Consider the following 6,725-nt stretch of genomic DNA (forward strand, 5'->3'; position numbering starts at 1 on the left):
CACTTCTAATTATCGCACTTTTATTTATTGTTATTTAATCGCACTTTTTAATTATCGTAAGTTTATTTTATCGCACTTTTATTATTCGCAATTTCATTATCGTTATTTACTTTACGCTTTAATTTAAGTCTTGTATTTATTTTATATTTTACATTAGGTTTTAACTGCGACTAAAGTCTTAAAATCGACAAACCGGTCATTAAACGGTAAAAACCCCCCTTTATAATAATAATATTACTTATATATATATATTTGTATTTTTATAAAAGTAAACTAATATAGCGTTGAGCTTTGTTTAAAGATTTCCCTGTGGAACGAACCGGACTTACTAAAAACTACACTACTGTACGATTAGGTACACTGCCTATAAGTGTTGTAGCAAGGTTTAAGTATATCCATTCTATAAATAAATAAATATCTTGTGTAAAATTGTATCGTATTTAATAGTTTTTCCTAGTAAAATATAAACTATTTTATATACACCTCGCATGACATCAGTAACCCTCTAAGTTCTGTCTTGAGCTTATTGACCTCAGTTCTGGGACGGTACTTCTCGTTCATCAAGTGCTTGAATGCTGACCACGGTAGTGCATAAGAATCATCTTGTCCCACTTGCTCTAGATAGGTATTCCACCATGTTAACGCAGAACCTGTGAAGGTATGCGTAGCGTACTTCACTTTGTCCTCTTCAGTACACTTACTTATGGCAAACACCGATTCGACCTTCTCGGTCCACCGTTTTAATCCGATCGGTCCTTCGGTTCCATCAAATTCCAAAGGTTTGCAAGCAGTGAATTCTTTGTAGGTGCATCCTACACGATTTCCTGTACTGCTAGATCCATGGTTATTGTTGGTATGTAGCGCAGCCTGTACTGCGGCTATGTTTGAAGCTAGAAAAGTACGAAATTCCTCTTCATTCATATTCACGGTGTGTCGAGTAGTCGGTGCCATTTCCTTCAAAATAGTCAAATGGAACAAGTTAATCATACAGAATATTAAGAGTAGTTAATAGTATTTCGTAGCATAATATGAACTCATTTATAAAAGCTTTTTCTTCATATTAGCGTTTTATAAGTTTAAATTCGGGTAGTACCTACCCGTTAAGTTCATACTTAATAGCTAATATACAATTCAACTACTACAATTCTATATGAAAAACTGATTATAATAATATTTCGCGTTCATACTTTTATACAATATTTTACAAACTTACAATACCGCTTATTTTACATAAAGCATGAAATATAGCACACAATACTTTGATACAAGATATAGTTGTGGAGATAATTCTAGCTAGTACACAAGTCGTTCAGCAAAGGCAATAAAGACACGTAATTCATACGTCCAGAAACAAGTCATGCATTCTGGTTTTACTAGGACTACTTCCCATCCTTGGTCTTGTGGAACATAACCGTTATGGCCGTTGATAAGACAGCGTGTTGTAACGTCGTCAAAGGGACGAGGGTTACGTAATGTCCAACAGTCCCGTAACAATCTAAAAACCTCATTTCTTACCCCAATTACCTACTCCGTCACTTGTGGGAACGTTTTGTTTAATAGTTGTAGCCCGATGTTCTTTTTCTCACTTTGGTGAGAAGCGAACATTACTAACCCGTAAGCATAGCATGCTTCTTTATGTTGCATGTTAGCCGCTTTTTCTAAATCATGAAGTCCTATATTCGGATACATTGAGTCAAAATAATTTCTTAACCCGTTGCGTAAAATAGCATTTGGGTTCCCCGCAATATATGCGTCAAAGTAAACACATCGTAACTTATGGGTTTCCCAATGTGATATCCCCCATCTTTCAAACGAAAGTCTCTTATAAACCAAGGCATTCTTGGAACGTTCTTCGAATGTCTTACAAACTGATCTCGCCTTAAATAGTTGTGCCGAAGAATTCTGACCGACTCTAGACAAGATTTCATCAATCATGTCTCCGGGTAAGTCTCTTAAAATATTGGGTTGTCTATCCATTTTGTGTTTTTATACTGTAAAATAGACAAAAGTTAGATTCATAAAAAAATACTTATTAATACAAGCAATTTTTACATATATCATAAAGCATAAGCACACTATATTACTTATATTACACCACACGAATACAACTATCTTATTCCGACTCGCTTGTTTCTTCTTCTTCTTCAGTTTTGGTTCGTTTTGCCAAGTTTCTAGGGATATATGATGTTCCCCTAATACTAGCCGTCGTTATCCACATTGGTTTAGAAAAACCTGGTGGTTTAGAGGTTCCCGGGTCATTGTTACAACTTAAGGACTTCGGGGGTTGACGATACATATAAAGTTCATTGGGGTTGGAATTAGATTTCTCTATTTTTATGCCCTTTCCCTTATTATTTTCTTTTGCCTTTTTAAATTCAATTGGGGTAATTTCTATAACATCATCGGAATTCTCGTCGGAATCCGATTCATCGAAGAATTGGTAATCCTCCCAATATTTTGCTTCCTTGGCGGAAACACCATTGACCATAATTAACCTTGGTCGGTTGGTTGAGGATTTTCTTTTACTTAACCGTTTTATTATTTCCCCCACCGGTTCTATTTCTTCATCCGGTTCCGATTCTTCTTCCGGTTCCGATTCTTCTTCCGGTTCCGACTCTTCTTCCGGTTCCTCTTCGGGAACTTGTGAATCAGTCCACGAATCATTCCAATTTACATTCGACTCTTCATTATTATTAGGTGAGTCAATGGGACTTGTTCTAGAGGTAGACATCTATCACATAATATCAAACGCGTTAAGAGATTAATATATCACATAATATTCACATGTTAAAAATATATAGTTTCCAACAAAATTTGTTAAGCAATCATTTTTTAAGTAAACACAGTCGAAGTCCAGACTCACTAATGCATCCTAACAAACTCGATAAGACACATTAATGCAAAATTCTGGTTCTCTAAGTCCAACGCTCGGATACCAACTGAAAAGTCCCGTTCTTATTGATTAAAAACGTTCCATATTAATTGATTTCGTTGCGAGGTTTTGACCTCTATATGAGACATTTTTCAAAGACTGCATTCATTTTTAAAACAAACCATAACCTTTATTTCATAGATAAAGGTTTTAAAAAGCATTACGTAGATTATCAAATAATGATAATCTAAAATATCCTGTTTACACACGACCATTACATAATGGTTTACAATATAAATATGTTACAACAAAATAAGTTTCTTGAATGCAGTTTTTTACACAATATCATACAAGCATGGACTCCAAATCTCGTCCTTATTTAAGTATGCGATAGCGGAAGCTCTTAATAATCACCTGAGAATAAACATGCTTAAAACGTCAACAAAAATGTTGGTGAGTTATAGGTTTAACCTATATATATCAAATCATAAAAATAGACCACAAGATTTCATATTTCAATACACATCCCATACATAGAGATAAAAATCATTCATATGGTGAACACCTGGTAACCGACATTAACAAGATGCATATATAAGAATATCCCCATCATTCCAGGACACCCTTCGGATATGATATAAATTTCGAAGTACTAAAGCATCCGGTACCTTGGATGGGATTTGTTAGGCCCAATAGATCTATCTTTAGGATTCACGTCAATTAGGGTGTCTGTTCCCTAATTCTAAGATTACCAGACTTGATAAAAAGGGGCATATTCGATTTCGATAATTCAACCATAGAATGTAGTTTCACGTACTTGTGTCTATTTTGTAAATCATTTATAAAACCTGCATGTATTCTCATCCCAAAAATATTAGATTTTAAAAGTGGGACTATAACTCACTTTCACAGATTTTTACTTCGTCGAGAAGTAAGACTTGGCTACTGGTTGATTCACGAACCTATAACAATATATACATATATATCAAAGTATGTTCAAAATATATTTACAACACTTTTAATATATTTTGATGTTTTAAGTTTATTAAGTCAGCTGTCCTCGTTAGTAACCTACAACTAGTTGTCCACAGTTAGATGTACAGAAATAAATTGATAAATATTATCTTGAATCAATCCACGACCCAGTGTATACGTATCTCAGTATTGATCACAACTCAAACTATATATATTTTGGAATCAACCTCAACCCTGTATAGCTAACTCCAACATTCACATATAGAGTGTCTATGGTTGTTCCGAAATATATATAGATGTGTCGACATGATAGGTCGAAATATTGTATACGTGTCTATGGTATCTCAAGATTACATAATATACAATACAAGTTGATTAAGTCATGGTTGGAATAGATTTGTTACCAATTTTCACGTAGCTAAAATGAGAAAAATTATCCAATCTTGTTTTACCCATAACTTCTTCATTTTAAATCTGTTTTGAGTGAATCAAATTGCCATGGTTTCATATTGAACTCTATTTTATGAATCTAAACAGAAAAAGTATAGGTTTATAGTCGGAAAAATAAGTTACAAGTCGTTTTTGTAAAGGTAGTCATTTCAGTCGAAAGAACGACGTCTAGATGACCATTTTAGAAAACATACTTCCACTTTGAGTTTAACCATAATTTTTGGATATTGTTTCATGTTCATAATAAAAATCATTTTCCCAGAATAACAACTTTTAAATCAAAGTTTATCATAGTTTTTAATTAACTAGCCCAAAACAGTCCGCGGTGTTACTACGACGGCGTAAATCCGGTTTTACGGTGTTTTTCGTGTTTCCATGTTTTAAATCATTAAGTTAGCATATCATATAGATATAGAACATGTGTTTAGTTGATTTTAAAAGTCAAGTTAGAAGGATTAACTTTTATTTGCGAACAAGTTTAGAATTAACTAAACTATGTTCTAGTGATTACAAGTTTACCACTTCGAATATGATAGCTTTTTATGTATGAATCGAATGATGTTATGAAAATCATTACTACCTTAAGTTCCTAGGATAAACCTACTGGAAAAGAGAAAAATGGATCTAGCTTCAACGGATCCTTGGATGGCTCGAAGTTCTTGAAGCAAAATCATGACACGAAAACAAGTTCAAGTAAGATCATCACTTGAAATAAGATTGTTATAGTTATAGAAATTGAACCAAAGTTTGAATATGATTATTACCTTGTATTAGAATTATAACCTACTGTAAGAAACAAAGATTTCTTGAGGTTGGATGATCACCTTACAAGATTGGAAGTGAGCTAGCAAACTTGAAAGTATTCTTGATTTTATGAAACTAGAACTTTTGGAATTTATGAAGAACACTTAGAACTTGAAGATAGAACTTGAGAGAGATCAATTAGATGAAGAAAATTGAAGAATTAAAGTGTTTGTAGGTGTTTTTGGTCGTTGGTGTATGGATTAGATATAAAGGATATGTAATTTTGTTTTCATGTAAATAAGTCATGAATGATTACTCATATTTTTGTAATTTTATGAGATATTTCATGCTAGTTGCCAAATGATGGTTCCCACATGTGTTAGGTGACTCACATGGTCTGCTAAGAGCTGATCATTGGAGTGTATATACCAATAGTGCATACATCTAAAAGCTGTGTATTGTACGAGTATGAATACGGGTGCATACGAGTAGAATTGTTGATGAAACTGAACGAGGATGTAATTGTAAGCATTTTTGTTAAGTAGAAGTATTTTGATAAGTGTATTGAAGTCTTTCAAAAGTGTATAAATACATATTAAAACACTACATGTATATACATTTTAACTGAGTCGTTAAGTCATCGTTAGTCGTTACATGTAAGTGTTGTTTTGAAACCTTTAGGTTAACGATCTTGTTAAATGTTGTTAACCCAATGTTTATAATATCAAATGAGATTTTAAATTATTATATTATCATGATATTATCATGTATGAATATCTCTTAATATGATATATATACATTAAATGTCTTTACAACGATAATCGTTACATATATGTCTCGTTTAAAAAATCATTAAGTTAGTAGTCTTGTTTTTACATATGTAGTTCATTGTTAATATACTTAATGATATATTTACTTATCATAGTATCATGTTAACTATATATATATATATCCATATATATGTCATCATATAGTTTTTACAAGTTTTAACGTTCGTGAATCACCGGTCAACTTGGGTGGTCAATTGTCTATATGAAACATATTTCAATTAATCAAGTCTTAACAAGTTTGATTACTTAACATGTTGGAAATATTTAATCATGTAAATATCAATCTCAATTAATATATATAAACATGGAAAAGTTCGGGTCACTACATTATGTGATGCTACTTGGACATAGGATCAAGAGATATCGCATTTATTACTTCTGCATGTGAACATTTACGATATTGTTATTCCTGTCATTGTAACAACATTTCATTTTCCGCTGTGTACTCATTAAAGTTAAATTCATCATTTAGTATTGTTCTCGTTTATTATAATATGTTGGTATGTTTTGATATTAGTGACGTTCCTTCCAGACCCTATTGGGAGGACGTTACAGATTGGTATCAGAGCATAACCAGGCTGTTATAAAGAACCAGAATTGCATTTTTATGTGTGCCTTACTTGTTAGCTAGGGTGCCTTAGCAATCTAGGAAACTATAACCTTTCCTGCCTTAGAATTAAAGCACTTTGGATTGCCCCATAATCTTAACGATTATGCTTTAATAAACTTGACTTAAAGATTCTAATCAAAATATCCTTCCTAATGTTAGGATGTCTAATTATCATCAAGCGACCAAAATGAATCTTTTCAAGCCAACCGAAAAAGATACTGAAAGGTCTTCCACAGAAAGACCA

This window comes from Rutidosis leptorrhynchoides, chromosome 7, assembly GCF_046630445.1.
Source record: "Rutidosis leptorrhynchoides isolate AG116_Rl617_1_P2 chromosome 7, CSIRO_AGI_Rlap_v1, whole genome shotgun sequence".
Taxonomy (NCBI): Eukaryota; Viridiplantae; Streptophyta; class Magnoliopsida; order Asterales; family Asteraceae; genus Rutidosis; species Rutidosis leptorrhynchoides.